This window comes from Stegostoma tigrinum, chromosome 20, assembly GCF_030684315.1.
Source record: "Stegostoma tigrinum isolate sSteTig4 chromosome 20, sSteTig4.hap1, whole genome shotgun sequence".
Taxonomy (NCBI): domain Eukaryota; kingdom Metazoa; phylum Chordata; class Chondrichthyes; order Orectolobiformes; family Stegostomatidae; genus Stegostoma; species Stegostoma tigrinum.
Genome location: NC_081373.1, coordinates 33,571,966 through 33,589,239, shown reverse-complemented (window position 1 = coordinate 33,589,239; position 17,274 = coordinate 33,571,966). Strand labels below are relative to the sequence as shown.

Sequence of the window (17,274 nt, the reverse complement as noted above, 5' to 3'; positions counted from 1 at the left end):
CCCTTGTTTTATTCACAAACTTTATATCCCCATGCGCTTTAAAAATCAGGTTTCTGTCCAAGGTTGCTCTCAGGTACTTCAAAAAGGGAATGAGAAAATTTTGTCTGAGGAAATGCTTCAAGTAAAGCACTAACGTAGCTGTTGAGCCATGCAGCAGCCAGCAAGGATCTTTGAAGTGGATGGTAATTTTAGGCAAACAATCTACTGAATTGCTCATTCAAAATGATGTGGCTGTATATGGTTGCTTAGCATCATGGCCTGATGTCACACGTCTTCAGATGACTTCTGGATGCCTTGAGAAATAACCTAGACCATCACATGTCAATGATAAACTTCTGAACCAGAAGGTCTGGGTTTGAGTCCCTCCCATGCCAGAGGTATGTCACAGTATGTCCAGAGGGGTTGTTTTAAATAACCTCACCTACCCACAATGCTCTGGTTTTCAAACTGTACTTGAAAGCAACCTCAATCTGACTCAATGGGGAAATCATCAAATATTAAATCTTTGAATGTGGACCTTATTGTGGAGAGAATTATAGCTGTGCTCAATATATATCCTAATCTAAAACACCGAGAATTACACATCCAGCTTGAAACTATAATCAAACTGGTTAATCTGAATTTAAGTAATTCATCAAGTACCCCACAAATGCCCAGATCTTACCATCCATTTGGAATCAAACTAACACTCAAAAAGTCTCCTAATTTATTCTTGACACACATGGAAATGGGCTCTGGAGAAAGGTTAATAAACAATGAAAATATGCAGAATAAGCAGAAAAAAGAAAAGTCACGTTACCATCTTGGGTGTATTTGTCAGATTTCAGTTATGTTTCCAATGACCACAGTGTCGTCTTTAAAAATGTCATGAGACTGGCTATAAGAATACCACATCTTATAATACGAGCACAAGGCTCTTGAGATGTTACTTGTTCCTTGAAATAGATGCCTAAGTTGCTTCATCTGGTGATAAACTACATGCAATGAAGAGCAATAAGTATTCCAGCAACTAACAATTCAACACAGGTTACAGCAGCTTTTGTTTTAAACTAGTTACATAGAGCTGATGTAGACAGCTATCTGTGCAATGACATGGGGCATAATTAATACCAGTTTATAAAACAGGGACATAATAATTCATGATAGCCTCGTGAGCATGATAGTTATATTTGGTGACATATTAGGAGACATCCTCAAGGTGAGGCTAACGCGATAACTGGAAAACTACGAAATAATTAAGATGAGATTGCATTATTGAGAGGAGGAGGATCATATTAAAGAAGGGACAGCAGTACAGGGGACTTGGTTGGATGAATGCTCTAAGCCTACAATGAAATGGTTAAATGCAAAGTAAGGAGAAGAGCAATTAATGGGTTTGCAAACTGACATTCTGCAAGACACGGCACAAGAATATGGATCTGGGGGTAATTCTGGGTGTCAGATCAAAACGGTCTATGTGTAACAATAAGTAAAGCGAACACAATCTTGGAGTGTGTAGCAAGAAAACAAAACAAAATTGTTCTTGAATCATAATAGGCTGATCAGGCATTTACTCAATTGTGTGTACTTCTGCTCACTATATGACCAACTTCCCACTGCAAGTGAAATCACAGCAAATGTTAACTGAAGTGATATTTGAAATGGACACAAGCTGCAATGAGAAGCTACATAAACAGAAATGGTCACATTTTCAGAAAAGAAAACGTGACAATATATTATTGAGATATTCAAAATTCTAACAGGGATAGAGAAGCTACCTTGAAATAACCCCAAATTCTCCAGCAACACAGAAGAAAAACATACGGAACTGGTAAGATTGAGAGAGGGGACAGCTCTCAAGATAAACTTAAGAGGGAACTGAGTAGATATTTTGCAACAAAAAATATTGAGATTAACAAGATATAGTGCCAAGTATCTTTGATCTTAGGTCTGGCTAGAAAGTAAATTTATACACCATCTCGCATAACCCATACTTCACAGCCATTTAGTAGTACTGATGTGAATGCTGTTATTATGCAGGAAACCTGTCAGCCACTTTGCACACAGCAGGCTCCAATAAACAATAATGTGCATTTCTTTGAGATGTTAATTAAAAAGGACTTATTTTTAGCCAGGACACTGCCGATAACTCCTCTCCTTTGCTTTGAAATAGTACAATGAGTGTTTTGATGCTCACCTGACCGGAGAGATAAGGCCTCAGTTGCCATTTGGATAAGATGTTCAATCATCAACGGTCCCTCAGTATAAAATATAAACAGTCCTTCTGTACAGGTCTCAAGTATCAACCCTATTTTTTTACACTGAAGTCTCAGGGTGGAAGTTGAGGGAGACAATGACATAGTGATTATATCACTGGATTAGTAAGGCAGAGTCCCTAGCTAATGGTTTAGAAACATAGATTCAAGTCCCATCATGGCAGTCAACAGAATTTCAATTCAATAAAATCTCAAACTGGAAATTTCTTTTGGTAAGGGTGATCATAAAATTATTATTGACCATTTTAAAAAGTCATCTGATTCAGTAAAGAGCTTCATGGAAGAGAATTTGCCTGTTTCATTCAGTCCATCCAACAGGTACTCCAGATTCTTAGGGATATGATTGATTCTTGGCTGCCCTCTGAATTGCTCGAGCATGTCACTCAGTTCAATGGCAATTAGGGATGGGCAAAAGTGTGCTGGCCTTGCTACAGTTGCCTATGAAGAAAGAATGTTTTAAAAATTTCTGACTGAGGGGCAAGGTTACAATCAATTGAATTACAGTTTCTACTTTGCCACAACGTCTGTATTAGGCTTATGCATTATCTTCTATACCTAAACCAATTAGACAATATGACACTGTAAATATTTCTGCAATACTGCAGAATTGACCAGTTTTTGTCAGCTTGAACTCCATTGATTCATGTGTGGAATGAACTTTCAGAGGAAGTGGTGGATGCACGTACAGTTGCAATGTTTAAAAGACGTTTAGATAAGCACATGAATAGGAAATGTTTGGAGGGATATGGGCCAAGTGGAGGCAAGTGGGACTAGGTTAGTTTTGGGATTATGGTCTGGTTGGACTAAACAGTCTGTTTCCGTGCTATATGACAGTGATAGTATATGCAGTCTTAATGTGGGGCTTTCAGGTACACAGTTTATAGATGCATTCAAATTGTTTGCTCAATTATGTATTAGTTATAATGCATACAACCTCACAGAAAGAACAATTGAAGTGTTGAATTGTCAATGTACTTAAAAAGCAAAACTCAGTTCTCATTTAACATGTACGCAAGGAAATTAATCTCTTTCGACAACAATTTGAGTACAAAAATATTTGGCTACTTTTCCAACCACAGGAAATCCAATCTTTTTTTTTCCATCTGTAGACAAAATGCCAAATCCTAACTTTGATTACGCAGTGGCAATATTTTGAAATTAAATTTGCTTAGAATAGAGTTATTTCCAGTCCTGACTGTCTGTGGCGTCACACTTGTTTCCATCTCAGTTTTAAAACATGATGCAGTAAAGACTTAAAACTGATCAAAATAGTTTGTAATTACACAATAGTTCTGGTCATTTGGACTAAAATTGATACTGCCAGTAATTGGCTGACAGGATTGTAATGCACAATTAACATGTATCCGTTCAAAGTCAGGCAGCACACATACAGCACTAATTAAAGGAAGTGTGGCATGCAGTCTAGTGCTGAATGTGCTGCTGAGCAACTCCACACCATGGGAGGAGCAGCAATTTCACACAAGGCAAGTGCTATTTAAAACTTGACTGCACTTCTTAAACACAATAGGTATTCTGCCCACAGCATGGGCTGGAAGTAATGAAGCAAAAAGTTGCAGGTCAGGAAGAACCTTTAAAAAAATGGTGCATCATGTCCGAGAGCAAACAGTCCAATGCAGTACTGGATGCTGTTCTACAAGTGTTCACAGAAGGAGATAGATTATCTTTTTGGGGGATCATAAGGACATCAAGCCTAATTCTCAAAAAGACAGGTGCAATGAGTGGGCATTGCAGTCATTGCCAGATGCAGCACCATGAGAAGTTCAATACGCTCATGAAAGGGGGCAAGGCAAGAAATTATATTTTCAAAACCCATGTCCGTATCTCCCACAAGCCTCAGACATTGCTCAATGCACACAGCCCTGTCACAGACATATTAACCACCTTTATCAATCATGGTTTGAAAACACCACCTCGTGCAGGCATTTCTTTGTACTGCAAGCCTCAAACTAGCATTTCATAACATGCACATATTGCCAACTATTGGATTCAAACATGATGGTAACATCACCACAACATATTGCATCACACTTTCACATCTCCAGTTTTTCTGCTGGTATATATAACTAGCTGATATATAACGAGTAGCAGATACTCACCAGAGGGGAATATACCCAACATGCTCTTATATCCATGAAGGAGATGGTGCTTATCATTATTGAAGGCACCACAACTGAGAAAGTAGCCTGTCACCAGCAACAATGTTCAAAGTATCAAAAGCATGCTCATACCTAATCATCCTATTGCCATCCAATTTGTCCTTCATTGTGCAATCAACTCTGACTTCCTCTCTTCCTGCTTTTGCACCTTACTCCTTTACAATACTCAAAAACTGCAACCCAGCCAGGTAGTGGTGGAAGGGAGGGTGTGTCAGTTCAGGGAGACATTGAGGATGACACACGGTCACACTTCACCATGAAGCTCACATAATGGCACTGCAGTTACTTCATTGGATAGCTTCAGGATAGGACCTGCTCTTGGTGAAAAACCTTTGACCAGGATAGCACCGATGTCAGCTCACCGGAAAACAATGCCTCATGTGCTCGACTGCAAATTTTGAAGGAGTTGCCCACTATATAAGGCTAAAGGGATTGAAATAAGACCATAAGGCGTAGGAGTGGAAGTAAGGCCATTTGACTCATCGAGTCCACTCTGCCATTTAATCATGGCTGATGGGCATTTCAACTCCACTTCCCTGCACTCTCCCCGTAGCCCTTGATTCCTTGCGAGATCAAGAATTTATCGATCTCTGCCTTGAAGACATTTAACGTCCCGGCCTCCACTGTGCTCCGTAGCAAGAAATTCCACAAGCCCACCACTCTCTGGCTGAAGAAATGTCTCCTCATTTCCATTTTAAATTCACCCCCTCTAATTCTAAGGGTCCTAGTCTCCCTGCCTAACAGAAACAACTTTCCAGCGTCCACCCTTTGCAAGCCATACGTTATCTTGTAAGTTTCTATTAGATCTCCCCTCATCCTTCTAAACGCTAATGAATACAATCCCAGGATCCTGAGCTGTTCACTGTACATTAAACCTACCATTCCAGGGATCATCCATGTGACTCTCTGCTGAACACGCTCCAGCACCAGTATGTCCTTCCTGAGGTGTGGGGCCCAAAATTGGACACAGTATTCTAAATGAGGCCTAACTAGAGCTTTCTAAAGTCTCAGAAGCACATCATTGCTTTTATATCCCAACCCTCTTGAGATAAACAACAACATTACATTCACTTTCTTAATCACGGACTCTTCCTGCAAGTTAACCTTCAGAGAATCCTGGACCAACACTCCCAGATCCCTTTGTACTTCTGCTTTAGAAAATAGTCCATGCCTGTATTCTTTTTTCCAAAGTGCAAAACCTCACATTTGCTCATGTTGAATTTCGTCAGCCATTTCCTGGACCACTCTCCTAAACTGTCGCAATCTTTCTGCAGCCTCCCCACCTCCTCAGTACTTCCTGTCTGTCCACCTATCTTCGTATCATCTGCAAACTTCACCAGAATGCCTGCAGTCCCCTCATCCAGATCATTTATGTATAAAGTGAACAGCTGTGGCCCCAACACTGAACCCTGAGGGACATCACTTGTCACTGGTTGCCATTCCGAAAAAGAGCCTTTTATCCCAACTCTCTGCCTTCTGTCAGACAGCCAATCCTCAATCCAAGCCAGTAGCCCACTTCGAACACCATGAGCCCTCACCTTGCTCAGCAGCTTCCCGTGACGCACCGTACTAAAGGCCTTTTGGAAGTCTAAATAAATAACATCCACTGGATTTCCCTGGTCTAACATACTTGTTTCTTCTTCAAAGAATTCTAACAGGTTTGCCAGGCACAACCTCCCCTTACTAAATCCGTGTTGACTTGTTCTAACCCGGCCCTGCACTTCCAAGAATTTAGAAATCTGATCCTTAACAAGTGATTCTAAAATTTTACCAATAACCGAGGTTAGGCTAATCGGCCTATAATTTTCCATCTTTTGACTCGATCCTTTCTTAAACAAGGGGGTTACAACAGCAATTTTCCAATCATCTGGGACTTTCCCTGACTCCAGTGACTTTTGAAAGATCACAACCAAAGCCTCCGCTATTTCCTCAGCCACCTTGCTCAGAACTCTAGGACGTAGCCCATCAGGGCCAGGAGATTTATCAATTTTTAGACCTTTTAGCTTTTCTAGCACTTTCTCTTTTGTAGTGCCTACCATACTCAACTCTGTCCCCGACTCTCCTTAATTGTTGGGATACTACTCATGCCTTCCACTGTGAAGACTGACGCAAAGTGCTTACTAAGTTCTTCAGCTATTTCCTTATCTCCCATCACTAGCCTTCCAGCATCAATTTGGAGCAGCCCAATGTCTACTTTTGCCTCTCGTTTGTTTCTTATGTATTGAAAGAAACTTTTACTATCATTTCTAATATTACTAGCTAGCCTACCTTCATATTTGAGCCTCTCCTTCCTTATTTCTCTCTTTGTTATTCTCTGTTTGTTTTTGTAGCCTTTGCAATCTTCTAATTTCCTAGTACTCTTGGCCACTTTATGGGCTGTCTCTTTTTCTTTGATGCATTTCCTGACTTCCTTCATCAGCCATGGCTGTCTACTCCCACACTGGATAATCTTTCTTTTCTTTGGAATGACCTCTGTACTGTGTTCTCAATTACATCCAGAAACTCCTGCTCTACTGTCTTCCCCGCTAGGCTCTTTCCAGTCAATTATCGTCAATTCCTCTCTCACGCCCCTGTAATTACCTTTATTTAACTGTAACACGATTACATCTGATTTTGCCTTCTCTCTTTCAAACTGCAGACTGAACTCTACTATATTATGATCGCTGCCTCCTAAGTGTTCCCTTAATTTAAGATCTTTTATAAAGTCAGACTCATTACATAGCACCAAGTCCAGAATAGCCTGTTCCCTTGTGGGCTCCATCACAAGCTGTTCCAAAAAGCCATCCTGTAAACATTCCATGAATTCCCTTTCTTTGGATCCACCGGCAACATTATTCACCCAGTCCACCTGCATATTGAAGTCCCCCATGATCACCGTGACCTTGCCTTTCTGGCACGCCCTATCTATTTCCTGGTGCCGATCACTGTTAGGAGGTCTGTACATAACTCCCATTATGGTTTTTTTGCCTTTGTGGTTCCTCAACTCCACCCATACAGACTCCACATCCTCTGATCCTATGTCATTCAGTGCCGCAGATTTAATTTCATTCTTAACTAACAAGGCAACCCCGCCCCCTCTGCCCACCTTCCTGTCTTTTTGATAAGGTGTGAATCCTTGGATGTTTAATTGCCAGTCTTGAACTCCCTGCAACCATGTCTCTGTGATGCCTACCATATCATAATCATTCAAGATAATTTGTGCTGTTAATTCATCTACTTTGTTGCAAAGACTACCAGCATTTGGGTAAAGTACCTTATTGCTAACTTTCTTTATTTGAGATATTGGAAATCCTAAGACGTCTTAAGCTATTCTTCCTTTTTGCTGTATTCCTAGTCTTCCTCGAGCTTAAACCCACCTGTACACATGCTATCCTGTTGCCATTTAACTCAACACTCCCTGTCACTCGCTTTCCCTTCCCCCCAACTCAGAAGTTTAAAGTCCTACTGAAATACTTGGCGCATTGACGAACTTGCCAAATAGCCTGTGGTCACAGTCAAGGAGCATGGAGGAATCCAGTGCCACCTGGAGGCAGAGCCTGAAGCCCATCATGACCAAGTGATGGACAGCTCCATTTACACATCTGTTAATACCTCTGGTTCTAGTGAAAAGTGGGCAGGAACTACCCAATGTCTGACAGCTGCAGTGGAAACTCACAACCAGGTCACTCTACTATCATCATAGTTGTGGATATACCAGTGTCGAAAGAGTTTTCATTATCTCACAAGACCTACAGCATTTCTGGGATTATGGAGCTGCCATCCAGTTCATGTGTCAGCATCTCTATGAAGAACAAACATGCTGTCTCTTAGGAGGTCAACATTTACACACTCACCAGAGCCATTCCACCAATGATGCTGCTGATGCCCAAGATTCAGCCAGCCCAGAACACTGCTATCCGTCCCAGTGTGGTACAAGTTTAAAACTAAGCCCTCCATGGTCAGGAGCTATTTCAATTTTAAAACTGCATCTGTAGTACTAAAAATAGGTACTACACAGCCAAAATTTGTAACCAAGCTGTCTTGCTGATATCTCACTGCAACTAAATGACACCATGGTGAGATTACACTGAACACTATATAAGTTTTTGTTTCTTTATGCAAGCAAGGAGATACTTGCTTTAGAGGGGATGCAGTGAAGTTTCACGAAACAGATTCCTGGCAATGAGAGAATTTTCCCATCAGGAGAGATTGAGGGCACAAGATATATATTCCCTATTGTTTGAAAGAATGAGAAATGATCTAATTAAATCATGTAAAAGTCTTAAGATTGACAATGACCACCGTACCATAGAACTCAAAGGGAGTTGGCGATGTCACCTTGAATACAACTGAGCATTGGGATATTAAACAGCAATGAGGCAAATACTTATCTCCTTAACTAACGAGATTTAAAGGCTGAGAAAAAGGACCACGCAGAAGGGTAAACTAGTATAAATGAATTCAACATCAACTCAGATCTAAATTGAAAGATAGATTTCATTCAAAGAGAGGAAGATTTGATTCTGAGAAAGACAGAGGCTGGAAAAGCAACAAAGTATATATTTTTTGCCCAATTGCTCACCTAGGTCCCAAAAGTCATTTACCCTCACTGTGTCACCATCAACTCTGCCTTCCAGAAGCTTTGTGAGCAAATACTTTTAAATGTAAGCTCAACCAACTAAGTCTAAGTACCAAGTCACTGCAAAATCCCTCATCCAGCAAAACTTAATGTAATTGCTTTTTTGAAAAAATCACCTAAAACAATGTACTACCCGAAGGAATTGCAGTCTATTCTTATACTTTTTACTTTCTGAGCAAGAGGTTAATTGGCAGGCATTAAGAACCACCACATAGTTAAAAAGATATTTATGCTGCTAATTAGTAGACTAATTTATTGTGGTAGGTTTAACGGGCAATTAGTGTGCAAGTATTGCAAGTTCAAAATTATGGGAGATTAAGAGTGGGATACCATCGTCCTCAAGTTGAGGGTAGAGTTTTTGCAAATCAGTGAAAAACATGCAGCAATTTGAGGGTGACCTTGGTACAAGTTGTTGGCTAATTTGTGTGATTGTTTTCTTCAACATCTTTACAGCCCTGGTAACTGCATCACCAAAGTGCATTGATGGAGGTTGCACCTACACAATGATAAATTGCCCCCATACATGCATGCTAGCAGCATTGTAATATTGTTCGGTGTATTAAAATGAGTTATGTCAGAATGCTGTTGCAATAGTTATCGGATGACATTCCAAAAGTCCTTCCAGAATGAGCAGCTGGTAATGCCAACAGTTAGATTGTTAGCATTCCACAGAATTTAACCTTCTAGGCAGCAACCAGCAGTTTAGCCTTCCTCTGACCATTTGCTGCAACTCAATCATATTGCATGACTAAGGATCAATTAAAAAAAGGACCTCCATGAAATGCAGTGAGAAAGAGAAAGAAGGAACTTGCATTTTTATAGCATCTTTCACAATCCCATGACATAGGAATATAGGCAATAGACGACCCGGCCTTTCAAGCCTGCTCCATGATTATGGTTGATCTTACTGTGGTTTTACCTGTTTTCCTGTCTGCATCTCGTAGCCCTTCTTTGTCCATCAAAATTTATCTGAGTCTGCCTTAAATAAATTTCTACAGCAGTCTGTATTCTCTTCTTGGGAACTGTCCATTCCCCTCAAAATTTTGTACGTTTCAATAAGATCATCTGTTATTCTTCAAAGGGTATAAAACCTAATCTGTTCAACTTTTCTTCATAAAACAACACTTACATGTAGGTACAAGCCAAATGAGCCTTCTAAGAATAGCTTCTAAGGCAATTAAAAACAATTCAAAAGCAATATATTTTAAAATGAATTCAAATCTCTACACAGTCCATACGTACTTCCATCAATGGCCAGTATAGTTACAGTAAATTTCCATATTCATTCCCCATTCAATGACTAACATTTAATTTACTCCATCAGCATACTAATTTTAGAAGCCCCAGCTCTCTCTGAGTCACCAAGACTAGTAATCTCTATCCATTTAATAAGTATACTGCTGTTCTGTTGTTCCTTTCAAAATCAAAAAGTTCACATTTTTCCACATAAAATTCCATCTGCCAAAAAGGGGCTCCTGTAGTTGGAAAGTCTGGGTCCAAATTTACCTGCTTCAGAGGTGTGTCATAACATTTCTGACAGGGCTGATTAAAAAACTTTCGTCCAGTTATTTAACCTGTGCATATTTCTTTATTGGCTGTACTTTCTCTTGATAAAACAATCCCTTTCCTTCCCATGATGTTACAATTTTCATGTGCAGCAATATTTGATGTGGCACCTTATCAAGCACCTTTTGGAAATCCAAGTACATCCCATTTACTGGCTGTTCTCTACATACCATGGATATTACTTTTCCAAACTAAATCTCTAACAGATTAGTTAAACACAATGCCCCTTTCACAAATCCATGCTAGCTGTCTAATAAAAATTGAAAGTTTAAAAAATCCTGTTATGGCCTCCTTAATAATGCATTCTAAAACATTCCCTACAATAGATGTTAAGCTAGCTGACCTATAAATTTCCTGCCTTCTCCCTCTCTCCTTTCTTGGACAAATGCATTACATTTTCTATTGCTGTTTTATAATCCACTGGGACCTTTGCAAAATGTAAGGAGTTTTGGAAAATTATAACCAATGCAGTGATCACTACATTGTTTAAAATACTAGGTTGTAGATCATAAGTTCCAAGGCATTTGACTGCCCTTTGGTCCAATAGCTAGTCTCAAAAGGTCCCTTGCACCCTTTTCTGAGTTAATGGTGATAAAAGTTCATCCCTCCTTATCACATTTTGATTTTCAATTATGTTTAGAAGTTCAAGTCTTCTATTATGAAGACAGGCACAATATCTTTTCAAAGGTACTACTAATCAGGGCAGTACGGTGGCTCAGTGGTTAGCACTGCAGTCTCACAGCACCAGGGACCTGGGTTCAATTCCCACCTCAGGCGACTGCCTGTGTGGAGTTTGCACCGTCTCCCAGTGTCTGCATGGGTTTCCTACGGGTGCTCCGGTTGTCTCCCACAGTCCAAAGATGTGCAGGTTAGCTGGATTGGCCATGCTAAATTGCCCGTAGCATTCAGGGGTGTGTGGGTTATAGGGGGATGGGTCTGGGTGGGATGCTTCAAGGGGCAGTGGGGACTTGTTGGGCCAAAGGGCCTGTTTCCACACTGTAGGGAATCTAATCTAATCCTTTGTTTTCTGTTATTTTCCCTGATTCACCCTTTGCAGGAAACAAAACCAGCTTTAGTTACTATTTTACTATTCAAATACTTGTAGAAACTTTATTTTATATGACTAGCTAGCTAGCTCTCATGCTCTTTTGGCTGCCTCTTCGTTACATTTTTATGCAATTTTTCACCAATTCTCAAGGCTGCCCAATTTTTTGCAGATTTGTAGTGATTCTTTCACTGTAAATATTATCCTCAGCTTCCTTACTTAGCTATAGATGATGAATACTTCTCAAAAACTTTTCTTTCTCGCTACGGAAAATATATTTGCCAAGTATCAATAAACCTCTCCTTAACAGTCTGCCATTACAACTTTACAGTTGTACCTTTTAACCGAGCTTTCCCAGTTCATCTTCATACATTGATTTAGGTTTAGTATTCTAGTCATGGACCCACACCTCTCTTTCAAAGTGAACATGAAATTCTATCATGTTACAAAGACTGTCACCAAGAGGCTCATTACCAATGAGTTTACTGATAAATCTGTTTTCATTGTAAATTATCTGGTCTAAGATTTCCAGCTCTCTGGTTAGCACTAGAATGCACTGCTCTGATAAACTGACCAGAAAACATCCAATGAACAATTTCTACCTTTGTCATTGTGATTCTCTTAATCTACTGGAAATTAACAGCACCCACGATTATTACACATCATTTCTTATGTGCCCCATCTTACTTCTTCCTCTAAGCTCTGTCCCATGTCAAAAGTTTTTCACAGAAAATAAAGTGCATTGGAAGTATAATGCTGTAACATAGCAAGTAAGAAGAGTCATTTTGGTTGCCTACAATATCACAGAATTTATCTATCGGTCACTGATTCTTCTGTGAACTCCCCCTCATCTTAACAAAGAGCACAATACTGTACAACTATACATGCTTCTTCCTACAGTATGAAGGGAATGCTTCTCAGAAAAATAAAATGAACACCACATCAAAAGATGAGTCACTTGCCTTGCAACACATCAATGCTAGCTTACTTTGAACCTAGATCCAAAAAGATGAGAGCAGATTGTTCTCAGTATCAATTCAGTGAATAAATTACATCAGTTACTACATTGTAGAAATTACATTACTTGCAAAAAGACCTCATTCTAAACTTTTAATATAAGTTGAATCTGAAAGTTTGTCTGATGATAGAAAAAAGGGTCAGTGATTACATCTACTGTTTCATATTTAGCTGTGCTATACAGTACTTGAAGTTTGAAATCATTTTGTTTTAGATTTTTTGTCTTTGGAGGCACAAATACATGGGCACGTTCAAAAACAATTTATATTTTGAAAACATGTTACGTTTGATCCCCTACCCTGTATTCTTGGATTTAATGCATGCCCAAGTCTGGTTAACTTGAAAAAAGCATTATAGTTTCAACAATGCAGAATGGCATTGTATTCAATCATTATACACTGTTTAAAGGGCTCACTTGGTCACCAGCATTCCCTTCGGCAAGATTATGCATCTCAACTTTATAAGAGTTCATGCAATATATAATGCGAAGGAAATCAATACTTGCTATCCATTATACATAGTTTGGATAATGAATAAGCCTCAAGTATAATAAACATCACGATCACTTGGTGTGCAAGTACAGAACAATTTTTTAAAAATCCATCATTGTAAGTTTAACGCTGCAGGTCAATCAGTTATAACTGCTCTCTGACTGACCTTAGCATTTACAAGCAGCTATAATTAAGTGTTTTTCCTACTTGAAGTAGAATCTTTAAGGATAAATTTGACAGATAATGAGTACACATTACAACCATACTCCAGAACTGGATGCAATGAATTGATGGTCAGTTGGGATTGCAAGCTGTACTTCTTAAATGACACTATCACATTTCAAAGCACTAAAGCAAAAATATAGAGAAAGGAAGATGACAGGTATTTGCCCAATGTTTTACCCATTTCACTTTGATAACCCAATCTGTCCTCAAAGGCTGAAGTTTGGGATTTACAAATAGCTGCCAGTCTGTATAACATTCACTGTACATTATTTCACAATATGCTGATTTACACCATTTCTCCTTACTGTGTTTGAACAGTATGCTTAAAGGGGAAAGGAAAGTTAAGTAATATTCTTGCTCTGCTGATTTTGTACATATACGCAAATGGCCTGTAGAACATTCTGCATTGGATGTAACTCCTGTTTAGAGAATGTCTGCATTCAAAATCCCAGAGCAATACTGTGAGCAGTTGGCATCATGGCGAATATGCAGTGCCATTCCTTGGCCCAGATCTTATGGTCAGTGACAACCAAAAGTATACATGATTTTACATGAGCACACTAAAACTTTATCAGAAGAAAAGACATCCTTAAGGAGAAACAGAGTGGTCTTGTCACTCTGAGATAACACGATGTGATGCTGGATGAACACAGCTGACCAAGCAGCATCAGAGGAGCAGGAAAACTTTACGTTTTGGGTCGGGACCCTTCTTCAGAAATTGGTCTTGTCACTCTATTTGTAATCCAGAACCCCAGATTAATGTTCTAGGGGCATGGATTTAAATCCCTCCATGGCAGATTGTGAATTCAACTGAATCAAATACAGTAAAACCTGAAATTGAAAGTTAGTTTAATGGCAAATAAGTAACCATTCTTGATTGTGATAAATAGCTCAATAAAGCGACAGTTATTATGTGGCTTTCCAGCAGGGCTTAGTACCAAGTCTCTTTAAATAGTCCATATAAATGGCTGAGACTTAACTAGCAAGGGATAAGATCAAGAAGCATACAAATGATATAAAAATTGGCCATGTGGCTAAGCTGGTTAAGAAGACATCCAGGTTACTTTTCTTTAAAGCTAGAAGTGTAGAAAATACTTGTTAGGCTAAAGCTAAAGTATTGACTGCAATTATGGTTACTGCAGAATAGGAAGGAAGTTGTTGCACTGTAGATTGTTAGGAGGACAGTTAAAAGGATATTCCCTGAACTGGCAAACAAGGAAGATTCCAAAGCTTTTCAGAACAGATGACATCCAAGAGATATTTTTAATTGAGCAATACAAATTTAAAGGCATCTGGATAGAGGATAAAGATAGGACTTGTTTCTATTAGGAAGCAGGCCAGGGACCACAGATACAAAATAACTGTAGAAAATTTAGGATGAAGTTGACAGTGAGGTATTTTCATTCTGAGTGTGCCGGGTACCTGGAATTCATAACTTGAAATGATGGTAGAGGCAGAAATTGCATCGTTCTTTGACAGTACTTGGATATGGACTGGATGTGTGTAACAAGGCTATAGGGCCAAAATCTCGAAAGTAAGTGGCTGTATTGCTCTTTGTTGGCCTGCAGGCACAATGGGTCTCCTTCAGTGCTGCATTCTTCCCTTATCTAACCTAATTATGGTGCTGCTCCTGGCGAGATCTTGGTTGACCGAAAATACTAGTGGTGTCTGCCTGCAAAAAAGACCACATGACATTTGCACTACTATTACCATTCGAACATATCCAGCCATCAAATGGATAAAATGACACTTGGGCACAAATTTTTTTCTTCATTTCTTGGCATGTGATTATCACTGGCATTCCTCTTGAACTAAGTGGCTTGCTAGGCCATTTCAGAAGTTATTTAAGAATCAACCATATTGCTTGTGTGTCTGGAATCACAAGCACACCTAATGGGTAATGATAGCAAGTTGCTTTTATTTCCAGTTTTTTTTACTGATGGAATTAGTGACATGGGTTCAAATTGCAGGTGAATGGAATTTAAATTCCATCAGCTGCAATTTGAACCCATGTCACTAAAGCATCATTGCATCAGTATGAAGCATTACAAATGCACTATGTTACCTATGTTACAAAGTAGTTCAAACATTAGAAATTCCAGGGTACATCCCCAACAGTTGCTGCTGGCTCTTGAGATGCCGCTGAATAGTGACACTTTTTCCTATTGCCTCGCATATCCATTTTATAGCAATGCAAAACTTGCATGATTACTCAAAATTCAAACTGACAATCTAATTTAAGCAATGACGACATGTAACCTCCAACAAAGCCTCTCACATTCGGTTTCCCCTGAGAATGAAGATTGCATTGCTCTGGTTTGGTACATTCTCAGTAAGTAGTGGACACTGAAGGTCTTCTGAGTAGTTAATGTGAGTGACCTTCCATCTCCTGGTCCCACTTTAGTTTTACTTTACCATTTGTCCACCCATGTCTTTTGAGTTTCCACCTGACCTCAAACCCTCACTTCAACCCATCTTTCTCTGCGGCATGGTGGCATAGTGGTTAGCACTGCTGCCTCACAGCACCAGGTACCCAGGTTCAATTCCAGCCTTGGGTGACTGTCTGAGTTTGCACATTCTCCCTATGTCTGTGTGCATTTCCTCCACGTGCTCTGGGTTTCTCCCACAGTCCAAAGATGTGCAGATTAGAGTGGATTGGCCGTGCAAAATTGCCCATAGTGCTCACGGAGGTGTAGATTAGGTGGGTTATGGGAGAATGATCCTGGTGGGATGTTCTGAGGTTTGGTGTGGACTTGTTGGGCCCAAGGGCGTGTTTACAGCCTGTAGGGATTCTAATTTCTAATTGGTAGGGAACTGTTTCATCTCTTGATTTCTCACTTGAAGGAAAGATCATCACTAAAATGTTTCTCTCGTCACAAATGTTGCTTGGCTAGCTCAAGATTTCCCGCATAAAACGTTATTTCCTAGCTCCTTTTAATCTGGAACAGTCATAACGGACTCGAAACGTTAACTCTGCCTCTTTTACCGCAGATGTTGCCAGATCTGATGAGTTTTTCCAGCAGATTTATTAAAATTCAGATTTCCAACATCCGCAGTATTTTGATTTTATTAAAGTATTTCCATCATATTCTGTTTCCATTTAGAGTGATTACGGATGCCATGTGCTTATGGTCCTGCCATTTCTTGCGGACCCACTACTAGCCTCAATGTTTAACGCAATTTATTCAAAGCGAAATATTGGTGTTACCGGAGTATACCGGTACACCGCATATGTAAACAGTGGCCGATTTTAGATCAATTTGAACATGGACAATCTGAGAGATTCTAGCAACACATTTCCCAACAACTAAACCAAACTACTGTCTAACTGACAAGAACGGCCCACGGTCTCCTGTAATATCATTTCTTCAATGCACATCAATCACTTATCATTTCGTGATGAAACAGACACTAAAAAAAAACTTAATTGCAGTTATCAGTATGCAAAGGACAGCCCAAATCCCGCCCACCCGTTGAGTAGTGGCCCACATGTGCAAGCCTGTAATAAATAAATGAAAATATAGCAGATTGGATGTGTAAATATCCTGCCTGATTCATGCGAAACCCTGTGATGTACACACTGCTGTTGTTTGGCTTACTAATCATGATATCCAGTGCTGTGAACTGTACTGACACAAGAGTTTCGTTTCCAAATTATGAACAGGATTACATCCATGTGAGGAGGTATCCTGTAAACAGGCATTTCCTCACTGGGCTCAACAGAGCTCAAACTGCTGTAGGACTCGGCTATTTCACTCTTAGCGATTTTACCAGCTCACAGCCTCGCCATCTGTGAATGGTTCACTGTGCCGTAATATCTACACCTTGTCCAGTCGCCATCCCGATTATAGAGCTAGTCATTTCCTGACAAATATATCGG

At 39.7% G+C, this 17,274-nt stretch overlaps 1 protein-coding gene across 1 annotated transcript in view; it reads right to left on the bottom strand.

Annotated features, from left to right (window-relative positions):
• Positions 1 to 17,274, bottom strand: part of ptprea (protein tyrosine phosphatase receptor type Ea) — a 296,189-nt gene that overhangs the window by 278,054 nt on the left and 861 nt on the right. The window lies entirely within an intron of this gene.